Source organism: Podarcis tiliguerta (assembly GCF_965153285.1).
Source record: "Podarcis tiliguerta genome assembly, chromosome: 2".
In the NCBI taxonomy this organism is placed as follows: domain Eukaryota; kingdom Metazoa; phylum Chordata; class Lepidosauria; order Squamata; family Lacertidae; genus Podarcis; species Podarcis tiliguerta.
In genome coordinates this window covers 53,374,524-53,389,826 of record NC_139535.1, presented here as the reverse complement: position 1 = coordinate 53,389,826, position 15,303 = coordinate 53,374,524, and positions in this window count along the sequence as shown.

The window sequence follows — 15,303 nt, the reverse complement described above, 5'->3', positions numbered from 1 at the left end:
CTGTTGGTTTTACTTATTTATTTTTAAAGCATTTCCCCTCTATACTGTATTTTAGAATTTTCCCTACTGTTCCTTCCTAATTTAACAGTCACCTAGTTTGTCACCATGCAGGACAAACTAAAGGAGATTGATACAGGGCCATTGGCAATAGCTCGTTATACAGTGACACAGCTGTCAGATAAAATGAAATTGAGCTGGTGGAAAGAGTGTGATTCCGTAATAGAACCATGCGCAATCCTTCATAAAAATATAGCTGGAGGGTAGTCTATAGTTCCATGCACTTACATAAGGGCTAGGAATAGCATAACAGCCATACACCAAGATGCCCCAGGAGATTTTCCTTCTAATTACCAGCTCCATGAAATTATTGTGATCAGTAGATTAGCCGCCTCTGTGTAAGAGCCTGATTAACCAAATGCAAGGTATGTCTATCAACTTTGGAATGAATCTATGTATTTTAACACTGCATCAGAATCTATCCTCTAATCTTCCTGATGCATTGTTGAAATGGTTGTGTTGCTACCTGTACAGTTTTTGTTGTTGTTTGCTTCCCTTCCAGCCCAGACACAGCTGCGAGCTTTGGGAGCTGTATCAGAAGTGAGGAACTGGGACCTTAAACATTTGAATCTGCATTGCTTGCAGTTTGTTCCACCTCTGCACAAAACTAGCAATTTCATAACAGATCTAAAGCTCTATGGATGCTCTGCTACCCAAGGTACATGCAGACTCTTCTACCAGGAAGGCCCCATGTCAATTTCCCAAAAGGAAGAGCAATAGTGTATGTGAGCTTCTGTTGGCTTTTGGATTTACTTGGAGCATAAACAAGTGTGGCCCTTGTATGAAGGATAGAAGGTGGGAAAATTGTGTTCTGAAAGGGTCACTTCACACATGCAAAACAGAAGCTTGGTAGATGCTTTGAATAACCCAACTTTGCAGAGGCTGCTCCATACAGCCTGTTGTTTCTGTGAAACCACTTTTTGTGGAATTCTGACAATATTCTTTGCTCCTGTGGGAGGAAGGGCAGGATATACATGAATAAAGCAAAAATATTCATTGCATCTCTACAACCCCTCTATTTTGAAGTTTTGAATACTGTATTACCACTGCTGCCTGTCAAGCTGTTTCAGATAAAGTCATGCTGTGATGACAAGCCTTCACACTGTTGTGTTACATCACAGTTTCTATGTGCGAACTGAGCCTCAGGCCATGAGAAAAAGGAGGAAGGAACAGAAACTGATGTTTGTTTTAATTTCAGACTAATTATGGTTGGTTTGTTTCTGGGATTTGGTTGCCACATTTGGGAGATCAACTTTTTTTGTTCCTAATTCCGCACCCTCTGCCAAGTTCCCAGTATGCATCTGTCAAGGAAATAAAACCAGCTCCTGCTCCTATTGGATTTATTTTGCACTCTTGTACATTATCTGCTTCTCTGTAGGTCCCTAAATGCCAGTCTGATATGCAGCAAGGTTGGGGACTCCAGATGGTCAGTATTTTGTGGGAGGGATTCAAGCAGATACCTTAAATTTAGGTTTGGGAAATTAGTAGATTGAAGCCCTCTGCCCCACCCCCCAAGTACAACATATCCACTCATGAGCATAGCCAAGGTGAGGGTCCGGGGAGGGGCATCTGCCCCCAAAATCAATAAAAATCAATAAAAATACATAGCTAACTGAAGTTCTGCCCCCCTTAACAAGAGGCCTGCCCCCCCCCCCCAACAAAACTCCTGGCTACGCCCATGTATCCACTTCTTCTATTTAAAAAATCCCTGACTTTTTCTGGTTAGGAAAGTGAAGAGGAAACTGATAAGTGTAGGATGAAGAAATGCTTAACAGGAAGATATATATGAATTCTGTACGACTAAATAAAGATGAATGTTCCTTGTGGATGAACGTTCCCCACAAAGAAATCAGAAGTTGATGGACGGTAAGCTTGAATGAAAATATATATTTTTGCCATGAAGCATGCTCAGCTAAGTTACCAGGAGAGGTCAAATTCCCTTTCTAAAAGCTGCAGATATCTTAAAGGACCTGAAACAACAGGGTCTGCAGACAAATCTGTTCCTGCCCTCTGCTGCATCCTTACTAAGTTCAACCACTGCCTTTTGAAGCCCTTTGGAAATGGTCTGCTTGGACAGAGGCATGCTTCACAGATATCTGGCTTTTGGAGCAGGAGCACAGTGTACGTTGGGGTGACGATCCCAATCACTAAATGGGTCTATCCAAGAGGTAGCTGGTCTGGGTGAGCAAGTGTGATTAGTTCTAGGCATAGTCAGACCACTCAAAAGAGGTTTTACAGCATTTCCCTTGAATCCAAGTAGCAAGGCAAGAAGGAAGCCAAAATTCAACTCTGTTTATAATAGCTCCAGACAGCAGCAGACCTTTGCCGCTAAACATTTATGCAACGCAAACGCATGTCAAGAAACAGGTTGTGACCAGCTGTCTGTTGTAACAGAGGTATAGGTCACAGCTGTTTCCCTTGCTTGGAGCCACTCGTAATTCTCTGTAAGACAAAGCACAAAGCCAGGGCCACCATCTAGTGCAGGGGGAGGTAGCGTTAATTCCAGCAATTACACAGGCCACTAGTCACAGATGAGACCGTTGATCCCTGACTCAAAACTCGGAGAGGAGGACAGTAAAGAGGAGTATGGAAGAAGAGTCTTGGGAAAGAGCGAAATCAGTGGGAAACATGACATTTTAAAGACTGGAGCTTTCAAATTTGCAAGTGACTGGGGAATATAATAAGAGATCCTGTCTGTTTGGATTTAAGAACTGTGATGCATAGGTAGCCTGATGAAATAGGGTTGCCATATTTCAAACAGTGAAAATCCGGACAGAAAAATTGTTGAGTGTTTGTTGTTTTCTCTTTACCGCTTCCAACTGCAGTATTCCGGACATGTCTGGGAAATTACGGACGTACGGCAAGGCATATCACCAGGGCCACTGGAGTGAAGGCTAAGGTGGTGCTCTCCTCTTCTACATGCAAAAGCTGACTTGATTGGCAGTTCAATCTTACTGCAACACTGGCCACAGGATAGTGTCCTCCAGCACTCCTGAGGGCAGCAGGCTAGTTTCGCAGGTGCAGGTGCATGGTGCACACAGCGCTACCTTCCAATAGCTCAGGGCTCCGAGGACAGCAGCTGCTGCCCACCCCCATCATCTAGCTGCTGTCATATCACTCTGCCTACTACTAGGGCTGGCTTGGGGATGCTTGCTGCCTTAGCAGCAGAAGCAGCATCTGCAGCTGTGCTCCCCTCAACTCAGCAGTGTTTCCTGAAGTCATAATATAGCAGGACTGCCAAACACAAGATGTTCAGAAGCAGAGCAGCATTTGAATAAAGAGAAAATAGACTTGCAAATCTATATAAGTTTGAGAGCCATGAACCTCTCTTGATACACACCCCTCCTCAGTTATAGAAATTGAAGTCTCTCAGAAAAGGAAGCCGGAGAACATTTTTTATTCTAGAGACTTCTGTGGCAATTTCTACGTGATGAGTTTGTGTTTGCACAAACTGGTTGCTGTAGGAGAGCTTCCTAGAGAATCTGTTATTCCAGTACAAAACTCTTACATACCTTAAGTTGGTTGAACCCTGATGTGGAATCTGGGCCTCTCACAGTTATTGTGTGGGTTTCTAAAAGAATTCTGTCTATATTACTCCCTGACAGGGCTCTTAATGCAGATCTGAAGCACTGCTTCTTTTACGCTGGGCAGGAAGCTCAGGAAGCTTGGTTGTACTTGTGGACAGCGCATTTTTACTGTGCCTGAAATGCAACACATATATCATTTAAAATCAAGTATTAAAATGGGAAGGACTATCTGCTATTAGAACAAAGTTGGAAGATCTCTAACTGAATATTGTTTCAGAAGAGGAGAATCTCATCCCTAGCGGCTGTGCTGGCTGGGACTGATGGGAATTGGCATCCAATGACACCTGGTCAGACTGTGGTTTTTCCCATTCGGTTTTAAGATCTCCCAGTGGACTCTTCTGAAGGTACTGATGCAGTGGTACCTCGGGTTAAGAACTTAATTCCTTCCAGAGGTCCGTTCTTAACCTGAAACTGTTCTTAACCTGAAGCACCACTTTAATGGGGCCTCCCGCTGCTGCCGTGCCACCAAAGCACGATTTCTGTTCTCATCCTGAACAAAAGTTCTTAACCTGAGGTACTATTTCTGAGTTAGCGAAGTCTGTAACCTGAAGCGTTTGTAACCTGAGGTACCACTGTAAAATATTCTTAGCGTGGAGGAGCAGGACCTTTTCAATGGTTGCCCCCAGGGTTGTGAAATACCCTAATTTGGCCTCATTTCTTCCTTCCCCAGGATAAGCAGGTGCAAACATTTTTATTCCACCATACTTTTGAGAGCAGTACCTTTGTTAAATGAAACAGAGAACTGATGAACTACTGTTTTGATCTGTTTTACTGACCCACAGAATGCATTTTTGTTGCTGCCATGTTTTATGCTACAAACCATTTGTAAACAATTGTTAAAGAACAGCACACAAGTGTCACAAATAAACACACTTTTGCTAGCCCTGTTCCTATTGGTATTACATCTAATTCATCTGAACTCTGTCTAAGGGACATTGATTATGCAATTCATGGACGACATCATTGGGCCTTACATCAGAAAGCTTTTTCCTTCTCACTGGAAATGCTGCCGTTCAGAATTTGCATAGCTGTCTCCAAACCAATTTACAAGCAATTACTGCAGAGCTTCAGTCCCTTCCTGCAAAATCATGTCTTTGAGTATCACAGTGGGAAGTTTCAAGAAATGTGAGTTACTTAGCTTACTAAGGCTGCAGCCTTTCCCTGCATACACAGTGGGCTTGAACCCTCTTGTAGTCAGTGGCATTCACATCCAATTAGAAGAAGAAGAAGAAGAAGAAGAAGAAGAAGAAGAAGAAGAGTTTGGATTTGATATCCCGCCTTTCACTCCCCTTCAGGAGTCTCAAAGTGGCTAACATTCTCCTTTCCCTTCCTCCCCCACAACAAACACTCTGTGAGGTGAGTGGGGCTGAGAGACTTCAGAGAAGTGTGACTGGCCCAAGGTCACCCAGCAGCTGCATGTGGAGGAGCGGAGACGCGAACCCGGTTCCCCAGATTACGAGACTACTGCTCCTAACCACTACACTACACTGGCTCAGTGCACAGGATCAGGTTGCAAGTCAAGGAAGCTGCATGAACGCTGAGTTGCTGATAGCAGAAGCTTTATCCTTAACAAAGATTATGTTTTCTTATGGAGCCATTATTTATGAAGATGGCGACCACCCCTGCCTTAACCATCCATTAAATATATCGAGGTTGATCTTTCCCCCTTTTGCATATCTTTGTTTCTGACTCAAATGGAAATAAAGGCAGGCCTGTAATGAATCTGTCAAGGAAATCAAGGAAGTTTGCGCTTCTAAATGAAATGCAGTGATATAAAAGTCTGTAAGTTATAAAGGGAACTGTCCTTGGACAATTAAGTGATTTGCCGTGTGTGTGTAAACAGGAGAGCGTTTGTGCTGTGAAAGAAATGCCTTCATACTTCTCTGGAATTAGGGTTGACATACATCTATTTGTAACTCTATTCTATCCTTCTTATAACAAACATGTTTCTTATCGCTAAAATTGTGAATGCACAGTCCAGCTCAGTTTAGTAGCGTGAGGCAATAAGAAAGAAGGCTTTGGACTTCTTGAAACCAGAGGCACAGACTGGGAACCAAATGATGTCAGCAAGCCACTTTCCCAAACCACAAGGGGAAAGCAAAGAAACTCCCTAGAGGCATGAGTCAGGTTATAGGGGGAAACCACTCCCACTCCCATATTTGGCAAGCAGGGGAACTGGGTTCATATTCTGGAGTCAGAGCCACCAGGCAAAATGCTCTTCCACCTCAGCATCACAAGGCTTGACTCACAGACATCATCTCTGGCTGTGGCCATCTCAGGTATTTCCAGGTAGGGCTTAATCTGAGCTGAAGGATCATGTCTGGAACTTGTTTTTCAGAATTAAGTGTTTTATTCTAAGAGTTCAAGGGCTACTAGAGCACATCTATCTGATCCAGACAATTACAGCATAGTCCGGTGCATATGTCATTAGTAAAAACATTTCAAATGGACAAGAATAGGTTAAATTCAGCAAAAGAGATAGGTCCAATAAAACAGTAAGAGCTCGACACACCTCTTGGGGAAGGAACAGCCCCCTAAATCAAAACAACTGTCAAAGGTTGGGGTAAAGAGATGCGTCTTCAATTTATTGACCCACACGTGGCCTATCACTGCCTCCATGCACCAGTTTAGCACTTTGATCACCTCTCCTGATTCAGACAGAACAGAGAGACAGAGTTGGGTGTCATTCGCTTATTGGTGACACCTCAGTCCAAATTTCCTGGTGATAGTTCTCAGCAGTTTCAGATTCATATTCAATAGCATGGGGGACAAAATGGTGATGAATAATGGCTCCCATATACCTTATGTGCATAGCCTACGTAGATTTCAGTGTTGTGCTCTTCTGATCATTCACCCCCCCCCCAATACAATATTCTGGAATCTTGCCTGACTCCCTAGAGTTGATTGGGTGGGGGACAAGAAGAGGAGGAGGAAAGCCCCATCGCACTAGAGGGAACCCTTGTGTTGCCTTCCGCCTGGATTAGTCAAATCTGGGCTTCTGTTTCAAGTTTGCAATGCCTGTGTGATTTTTTGTTGTTGTTGTATTTGTGTTGCTTTTATGTATTACTTTGTAATTAAATCATTTTAATATCATATTCTAATAGGATGACAAGAAAACTTGCCATATATATTATAGAATGGCACAAGAATGCAACAAATAAGAAATACTTGCTCTTGGTTATTCACCATCTACGTTCCAGAATTACTTTCAGTATTTCATAAGTATGAAAATAAAATCAATGGCCATCCTCTGGGCTCTATGTTGTTTTCCCAGAACCTAACTGAAAATACCATGTTATTAGCTGGATGTTTTTCTTTTTAACTTGTCTGGAGCCTGTTTTCAGTGCCAGTCTACAGCCCAGAAAAATGCAGAGCAAAAACCAATAAGAGAGCCTTTTTACTGCATACAGGATTTATTTCTCCCTGTGCTGATTAACACAACCCTATTAAGCGGAGATAAGCATTTTCATTGCCTGATCCACAACACACCTATCTTTTTAGGTGGGGAGCAGGGGAGGATCACATAACCAAATTAGCATAAGAGTGAGCAAATTCTCTGCTATGGATTACAGGGTTTATTATTGGGCAGCCCATCTCTGCAAAGCCTGTGTCAGGCAGCTCTCAGTCCCTGGCAGGGAGCTGGATCCATTCCTACTTTGTCTTGCTGTGACGGAGTTGCTTTCATGTAGCTAAATCAGGCTACCACTCTCAACAGAACTGGAAGAGACAGGAAGATTCCCATCTAGCAAACAATACCAGCAGATGGAATAAGTAACACATTAAAGCAAATATCATAAATCGAAGCCCATAAATCATGTGCAGGAGAGGAGGTTCCCACAGAGGAGAGGAAAAACAATCTGCCCTGGGTTGCAAAGGACAGTGAAAACACTGTTGAATGTAGATGGTGTTTCTTTGTCGCTAGAATAGGTGGCCTTCTAAAAAACCCAACTTCGGGATGGTTTTTACCAGCATGTTTTTCCTGCTCTGCTAGTCTCAACGAAAACATCTCACGCTGAAGATCATCAGCCCCCCTTCATGAGGGGCTGAGGCCAGGATACAGGGAGTCCCCAAAAGAAGGCATTATGGAAAATAGGCTGGAATGTACTAGCTGGAAAGCGCAAGAGAGACCTTGCAGAGCAGGGCAGATGGGCTTCAGCCTTGCAGGCTCTACCAAGTGGCTCACATGAGCAGGACCGGCCCACGCGTGAGGCAAACTGAGGCAACCGCCTCAGGCAGTAGAATCCGCAAGGGTAGCAGCTCCTGATGTGCAATCTTTATGCCCTGCCTTGTTCCCAATGTAGATCTTCATTCACCCCTTCTTCCTTGTTGGGGGGGCATTTTGGGGTTCGCCTCAGTTGCCAAAATGTCTTGGGCTGGGCCTGCAGATGAGGCTGGAAATACTCTTAGAAAGAGCAGGATGTCTTTGAGCACACGGTCCACTCATTTTCAGTGTCAGAACTGATCCTAACGTACTTGTTATTGGCAGTTATCCAACCTGGCATAAAAGAGGTTGGGAATGCCAGACAAAATACTTGGGGTAAAAGCATAAGAAGGCCATTGGCCTATCAGCTTTCCAGTGTCTTGAGCAGGGGAAGTGACTTGTGACTCTTTAACCAGATTCTGTACCCTCTCTAACTTTTGGTCCTTCCTGAGCTGCCCAGGGACCTGTGCATGGTAGCAAAGAGCAGAAAATAAAGGATTATGATTGCTCCAGCAAGGCCGCTGAGTGTGCCACCAGCAGCAGCTCTGAGCCATGCACCAGGCACGGGGCCAGCAGGCACACCAAGCTCTGGCTGAAGCCCCATGACACGCCTATCACGATGCCCATGGCACAGCCCAGACCCACCACCAAGCGCCAGCTTCTCCGTCCATGCCCACACTGCGTTTACCTCAGCGCAGCTAATCCGAAGCCGTGCAGCACTGCGGAAGTCAGGCATCCGCGGCTTCTTTTCAAGGAAACGCCACACCGCGCCAGTTTAGCTCAGCAGGGACTGACTGAGTGGGTGGCAGGGTCCATGGGCCGCATTTACGAGCCTGGTGGGCCACATCCGGCCTCTGGGCCATAGTTTGCCAAGCCCTGTGCTAGTGGGACAGTTTCTGCTAGCCCAACTGTTTAGTTGAATCCCGCTCTGTGGTTCACCGTAATGTATCAGTAAAACTAAATCCAAAATACCATGTAAAATTAAGAACTCTTGAAAGTATGGTGTGCTTTGAAAATATTTCCTGTTAGTCAATGGAAATCTGAGGCACTGACAGGACTGAATTAACTTGGACCTAGAATACAGGCATTTTCCATTCTAGGTCTATTTTGCTATGAATTAAGGTACTTCCCTTGATGTAAGTAGCAGAAGTGTGTGGAATGCTGCACATACTGGCTTCAGATATTCCTCTGCTTGAACAAAGTTTTCCAAATGGATCTTTGCTCATAACTATGGTGAGGATTAATAATGATGATGATGATGAAAAATTGGGTAAGTTCAGTCTCTCATAACAGCTAGGTCTTCGGGTGCTGCACACACACCTCTGCCTGAGCTAAAAAGGCAAGTATAATAAAACCTGTGGGAACAGCATTCATAAAACTCTCCAAATACCCAAGGCATATTTACCTTGGACTAAGCATAGCTGACCTCAGTAGAACTTATTTCAAAGCAAGCTTGTATAGAGAGCGGAGCAGATTTATAAAAATCCAGATGATAAATGCATTAACAAATGGAAGCCAAACTGAGAACTGATGGGAATCATTGACAGCAAATGTTGCGCAATGTGATACAGTACTTTGCTCTGTATAAAGTATGTATGTCTGTGTGTGTGTGTCAGCTCAGACCCTGCATGTTTTGATCATGCCCACAGCCAGCCAAGCTTACTGGTATGTGACATTTCCCTGCCTCAAGGCCAAAAACATTGCCGCAGCTGGAACAAAATAAAAGGTTGCCACCCCTTTCTTTCTTCCCAACACCTTGTGCTAGCAACAGCCTAATCTGCAGAAATGGAGCCTTAGTGACAGGAAAAGCTACAGCCACAAGTCAGCAGTGTTGATTGCTGTTAAGCACAGGAGGAACATTGAAATAAATGATCTATGGAATACTACTGTTCACTATTAGTTCATTCACCTCTTCAGTTTATATCCTTCCATCCACTGAGTTGCACACTATAAAACCATACAATAAAATTTTAAATAGCTAAAACATCAGCTAAGATGCAGCAAATAGAAATAAAATGACAATATTGCAGCAGCTCAGTGGAGTATTTCCTTTGCTCCATGCAAAAACTTGGGCATTAATATATGTTTTAAGGCAGCACCAATTAACAAATAATTCTCTGCCTGGTTTTCTCAGTCAATGATGTGGTAAGCTGAAATAATTTTCATGCATTATTAGAAGACTGTTCCATGGGGCTGATTTGGTTTGCAAAAGGCACCTAACTAGGCAAAAAGCAGTGGCAGATTTGGGAGTCTCAAATTTCAATGGCTTTCCTGTGTGATGCCAAAAATCATTCTCCCGCCCTGCACCCCCACCTCTTATGCTCCATTCTAAATCACCCATTCCAGTGCCCTGAGAATCCATGCCCAGTGCGACCAAACCAGTCGTTCTCCCCTAAATATGCCTCTGCAAACAGCACAATACAGTCGCTCTAAAAAGCAGGGGACATGAAGTGGTGCCAATGTGGAGTGCCTCCCCCAACCCTCAGTGGCACATGGTAACTGGTAATAATGGTCCTGCCAAAGGTTTGTCTAGTCCAGCATAATGTTTCCTGCTTGCTTCCAACTAGATGTCTCTTAGGAAGGATATGGGCAGGGCATGAGGGTGACTGATGTTCAGAGGGCATGGTTCCTCTGATCCTGGAAGGAAAGTAGAGCCCTATGACTAATAGCCATGGGTAGCCTTATCCTCCATCCCAGGGGGCGTGTCGCGTGTCCTGGGGGCGTGGTGCACGTCCCAGGGGTGTGCAGCCGAACGGGGGGGGGGTCAGCATTTTGTCACCCCTCCTTTGGATTGGCACCTGGAGTGCCCCCCGCCCCCACCTTGGAATGCCCCTGATTGCCACATCTTGAGAAAGCAAATTCCATAGTTTTAACCGTGTGTTCTATTAAGTAGTTCTTTCTTTTGTCTGTTCTTAATCTCCCACCTTCATTGGATGACCTTAGATTCTAAACATTATGGAAGCTGCAGAAAATGTCTCTTATCAGCTGTGGTTCTAAACAGACTTGCCTGGGAGTAAATCCCATTGAACTCAATGGGGCTGGCTTCTAAGTAGATGTGTATAGGGTGGCCTTGTTAGTTTCTATCCACTTTCTCCACACTACACATGATTTTATACAACTCTAGCATGTCTCCTTATTCACTTTCCCCCCCTAAACCAAGTAGCCCCAAATGTTGCAAGTTTTAATTGTGACAGAGCTATGGCATAATAATAATAATAATAATAATAATAATAATAATAATAATAATAATAATTTGTTATTTATACCACTCTGGGCAGCTCCCAATAGAATATTAAAAACACGATAAAACATCAAACATCATCACATAGGGACAACCATCATGGAAAGTCATTTAGGCTGCATACATTTAAAGTCACCCCCCCCCCAAGAATCCTAGGAACTGTAGTTTACAGTTCCCAACACCCATAGCAAAACTACAATTCCCAGGATTCTTTGGGGAGGGGACAATATGCTTTAAATGTATGGTGTGGTAAACAGTCATTTTGCATTCACCATACTTTATGCTTGCTAATGAGTGATTCTCCATTGAGTGGCCAAAAAGGTGGTGGTGGTGGGAATCAACCATTAGTTCCCTGGAAAGGACCTCAGAATGAGACGTTAATTGCTAGCTGGCACTAGATTATGGATTATATTCTCTTTCACAAGCAGCCCTCCGTCGCTCAAAGCCAGAAGATGGGACAATAAGTGCAGCCAGTGAGCAATTCTCATCACAACAACTGACCTAAATACTTTCCCTAACAATATTGTCTTTTCAGAACAAATGCATTGAAAACCGGGGCTGTGTGTGTGTGTGTGTGTTTGTGTGTGTGTGTGTGCGCGCGCGCTCTCCCACTGTTGTTCTCCAACAACTGGTCCATTCTCACAAATCCAAATGCGCTTTAGAGCTCTTTTAATCAGTAAGACTTTTTAAAAAACTTGGCTATCAACCATGTAGTTATTCATAATAGTGTTTTCCTCCCATCCTCCTCAGTAGAGTTGCCCCTTTTCTGGAACTGCTCCTGTATTTTTAAACAATGGCCTGGAGGGAATTCATATGGGGAAGCTTTTCCCAGCCCTCCCTGTGTCTCTGTGTCAGGAAAAGCTTCCCCACGATGAATTTCCTCCAGTTCTGCAGCCTGACCAGACACTGGCAGAAGCCTTAACTGGAAGAACACAATGCCCACAGAATAAACAGGCTAGCAACTAAGGGCTTGCAGTCCTTATTTGTGCTCACAGGACCTCCTCATTGGCATAATTCCCTATGGTTTGTCAATTATGTAAATGGGCTTCTTTTGATGTATCTCCCAGTTCCAGGAATGTAATGAGGACTGAAAGGAGTCAGCGATTAGGCCATCTGCAGGGTACAGAGCAAGAGAAACAGAGGAAATACAGGAAACATGCTGGAATAATACAGGGGAACTCCTTCAAGGGTAGTGGATGTACAAGGAAGCTTAGTGGTAGAGTACCTGCTTTTCATGCAAAGGGTCCAAGGTTCAATTTCTGGCATTTTCACCCATGACTAGGAAAGTCCCTTGCCTGCAAACCCGGGGAACCGCTTCTAGCCAGTGTGGACAATACTGAGCTAGATGAACCAATATGGTGAGATAGAAACTGGAGTCTGAAGGATCCCCTCCTCCCATATATACCTACACAGACCCTTACACCATATTCAAAGGCCCTTCTCCAGGTGCCAATACCCATGAGGTGCAATGGGCGAGTACTCAAGAGAGGGCCTTTTTGATGGTGACGGCTTGGTTGTGGAACCCTCATCAGAGAGGCAGATCTGGAACTCATGTCACCGTGTCAAGACTTCACTTTCCCAGGTATTTAAAATCCTTAAGATCGCTTAGTACTTTTGAACACTGTTTGATATGGTTTGCAGATTACAGCTCTACTTTTTACCGTGATCATTTGTTTTTGTTGGTTTCTTTTTTTAAAAAAATAGTGGCTTTTAAATTGTATTGTTCAGCCACCGCAAAATGTTAGTTATTAGGTGGTGTACAAATCTTAAAAATAAATGAACCAAGGTGTCTGAAAGTAGTAGATGGGGCCATTTGTGGTCTGCTTCAGGCAGCAAAACACATAGGGCTGAGGCGGGTTTGCCACTGTTATATCTCCTTTGACAGCGAGGCCTAGTTTCCACTGAATTGATGAGCCAGTGTCTGGACTGTACCATTTCAGACTGCAGGTGGAGTGGCGTGTGGTGTCATGTGACTGACTGCTGCTCCACAGTACAAGCAAAACACTACTAAACCTTAGGTTACGTAAATACAGTCCTGGTAACAACACACACAATGTAACAGGCTGTTTTTGACTATGCAACTTCTATTTCAAACACAATTCAACATATAATATCTCACAAAGTTTAATTCCATAGACCAACACATCATGCAAACAGAACATATCAAGAGAAATGAAAGTCCAATGGATGGTCAGGAGATAAAGTCCGTTCGGTTCCTAAATTGGCATATTGGCAATAACCACAATATGGTATGCTTATCTTATGATGTTCCACATATCACTGCTTTGAGGATTCTAACGTTCCTTGTATGTAGATATCGGATCAGATGGGAAACTTGAAGGTACGGCACAACAAGGATTCTGGGATAATACCGGTACCTTGCTTCACCCAACCGGGCATCGCTAGCCGTGCATACTCATATTCTTGTATGACGGAAACATGGAACAAAATAAATTCAGTTCCTCAGTACAAAACAATTCCCTCCGTGTCTCAAGCATGACAGCCAAGCCTCAGCTTTTACCAACACAGAGAGCTCTCAGGTTTGGAGACAGACCCATTTACTGCAGCATGAGCTTTGTGCAGCTAAAGAAGGAAGCTCTTGCTCAAGAAAGTTTGTGCTGCAATAAACTAGCACTTGTGGCGCCACAGGACACAGAACAAATGCCGTTCTCGGTAATTTATTTCGGGAAGCAACAGAACTAGTGTGTCTGTTGCATTTCAGGGGTGGTACATACCCAGCTATTCCCTTCACCCCATAGCAATGCCTTATCATTTCAAAAACTCAAAAGCGGGAGTTGTAGTAAGGTGTAATGATAGAGTTAAACATTGCCTCCAATTATTATGGGTTTGGCTAAGACTCCACCCCTTATTTGTTCTTGAAGTTACTTTCATTTTTCTATGCAGCTGTGTTTTAACCCATTATTCAAAAACAACCTGTTGTTCTGGGCCTACAAGGGGAGCAGAACTTGAAAAAAGCCTATTTCTTCAATTTTTTTTTTGGGGGGGGGGCAATGTGTCTGTACAGTTTTCCTGGTAGGCTCCTCTTTCAAATGGATTATTAAGCATACCCTCTTTAAAGCATCAGGACACTTGGGACAATACTGGGACAATATGTGGTAAATGACTGCAGGGTCATAGCAATAATTGTTCCCTCCCAAAGATTTTTTATTTATTTTCAAAGGGGGAAAGTATATAACCATGAACATAAACATTAGCAAAACAATTTTGTTCCCCTCTCTTCCCCTCCCCCCAGAAGAGAAGACTAATGTGTCAGATTCTGGCCATCTGTCATGGATGCTTTAGCTGAGTTTCCTAGATGACCCTCAAGTCCCTTCCAACTCTGTTTTATGATTCTATGACATTTTCCCATAAGTTCGTTTGATATTATATAAAGGGGTACCATATTTCAAAAAGACTGTCCTTTTTGACTACTTCATTCAGGTTGTGTACTCTCTTAGTTACTTTCTCAGATAAAACAATTGTCCAAGATTTCTGTTTCCATTGTGTGATGGGCAGATAAGGCTGCTGCTCCTTAGAAAGGCAAGACTCTCCAGGTGTGTACCTGTGCCAGGTTGTGGGGCTGTGGAGATCAAAGCAAAAAAAATATCTAACTAGAAGTGACCCTTAGACAACAGAGAGACAAGAAAGGGGTCTGCTTGGAACACTGCAAGAGTTGATAAGATGTTCAGTACATCAATGACGGTTTAAGGCTCAATGAGTTTGATTGAGGAATAATAAGGAAAGAAGGAGTAATAACTGATAATGGGGGGGGGAGAGGAGGAGGAAGAGGGAAGAGGAACAGGGGGAGAAAACAGAGATGTGGAAAAATGGAGGAATTGTGGCGAGGAAGGATTAGGAGAAAGAGCTTATTTCCTCCCCGCTGGCACAGGTTGGTTGTTTCTTGCCACACCAGCTCTCTGTGTTCGCAGAGCAGCTGCTGCATCTCTCTGCGGTTTTGATGGTTCGACTTCCTCTACTTAGCAGGGTCAGTCCAGGCCAGCTCTGCGAGAGATGCTGTGTTCCCCAGAAAGATACAAGGGGCTCACTGTAAAAGCTGGCTTTTACAGAGGAAAAAAACTGTTTTGTTTTTTTAATAATTTTTTTTAAAAAAAAAAAATTGGCACTCTTTCCTCTGGAGCAGAAGATGCCTTACCCTGAAAAAAGTAAATGAAAAAAATTAATAGATAACGAAATTGAAAGGAATGATGAGTACCAAT